Genomic DNA, 1,755 nt, shown 5'->3' with positions numbered 1-1,755 from the left:
GCAGTGATCCTCCTGTCTTCAGCCTCCCAAGCTCTGGGATTACAGGCAGATTCCACGCCCAGCCTCAATCACTGTCTCAGCGTGGCTCTGGGAGCAGTGCTGGCATGGCACACGGGGATCAAACCCTGGCCATTGTGCTCCGCCTAAGCAGGCGCTTTAATCCACTGAGCTATCTGGCCAATCCCATATTTTGTAGTTTTAGTGTTCAAGTCTTTCTCCTGTCTGATTAAAGCTATAGTTTGGGTCTAGCATGTTCCCTGAAGGACCCATGTGTTGAAGGCTTGGCCCTCACCATGGTACCTTGGTAGGTGCAGAACCTTGCGGGGAAGGAAGGAAGGTAGTCATTGGGAACCTGCCCTTCAGGGCGATGTGGCATTGGGGCCACAGCGCCTCCCCTTCTCTCTCTGCTGCAGCGCGAGGCCTCCTTTGCCACGACCGAGCAGCCACAGGCCCAAAGCAAGCGGTCCACTTACCCACGACACTACTGAAATGGTCAGCCGAACCCGAAAAGGGTCAACACAGTAACATTTAGGCCTATTTTATTCTTTTGGTGCTACCGTAAATTAAATTTTTAAAACGTCTTTTTTGCATTGTTCATTGTAAATTCTGATTGATTCTTATTTGTTTTGTTTTCTTGAATCTGACTATTACTGTCCCCTCTGTCGACTTTTCTCTCTTGTACAGGCTAGCTTTTGTCTTTTCCTTCATTTTCATTCAGCTCTTCTAGCTTCCATTCACACTTTTCTGTGTTATTCTGTCTCTTCACTGGCGGTTTTTGTTTTGTTTCAATTTTTCATTTCTTGGTAGTGGTGAAGACAGAACCCCAAGCATTGTAGTGTGTCACAGAGCTAGAATCCCAGCCCTCTTTCCTGGAGCTTATAAAATATTTGATTCATGGCACCGTTTCACATGTGCAATGTTTAAAAAAAATTTAACTACCATATGTCAGAATGTGTTACAATTTTTCTTTGCTTCATGGCATAATTTTTGATATGCATTTTCTTGTCCAAGTTTTTTATTTCTATATACTATTGATTTTCACAATGTTCTCGTAAACATACTTTGGTTCAATTTTTCTCCTTCATGTGAGGACTCCACAGACCAACTATTAGCAGGGCAATTCTGTAACGTGACGGAGAAGACACTGTCTGGCACTTTTCACTTTTCTTAGTGAGAGGTTCCTTCTGCTGTCCCTCAAATTAAAGACAGCTTCTTCAGCTTCACTTTCTCTTTCTGTCCTATCTTCTTCAAAAACATCCTTAGTGCCCAGTGCTTCTTTACATTTTTTTCAGTAACTGGCTGCTGCCTCCACAGGATGTCATGCCTCCTTTGCCATCAGAGGCAGTGTCTTCTAAGACTTCCCTCCTGGACTTTGATGTCCCTTTTCTTTCATTGATGGTTCTCTCACTGCCAGGACTCAGACCTGCACTCGTTAGTTTCTGTTCAGTGTGGAGTCTCTCCTTCTTTACTGGTATTATCCAGATTCTGCCCTGAAAAAAACATATGTTGGGTGTGGTAGCACCTGTAATCTCCATCCTCTGGGGTACTGAGAAAGGAGACGATCAAGCTTGAGTCCAGCCTGCACAACTTAGTGACTCAGTAAGACTTTGTGTGAAAAAAATCATTTTTTGCAAAAGGGCTGTGGATGTGGTTCAGTGAAGAGGTGCTAGGTCTCATTCCCAATAACGGGGGGGGGAGAGAAAGAGAGAGAGAGGGAGAGAGAGAGAGAGAGAGAGAGAGAGAGAGAGAGAGAGA

The sequence above is a fragment of the Octodon degus genome, unplaced genomic scaffold (assembly GCF_000260255.1).
Source record: "Octodon degus isolate 3935 unplaced genomic scaffold, OctDeg1.0 scaffold00049, whole genome shotgun sequence".
Lineage (NCBI taxonomy): Eukaryota > Metazoa > Chordata > Mammalia > Rodentia > Octodontidae > Octodon > Octodon degus.
The sequence above is the reverse complement of the archived record's forward strand: the minus strand, read 5'-3'. Positions refer to the sequence as shown.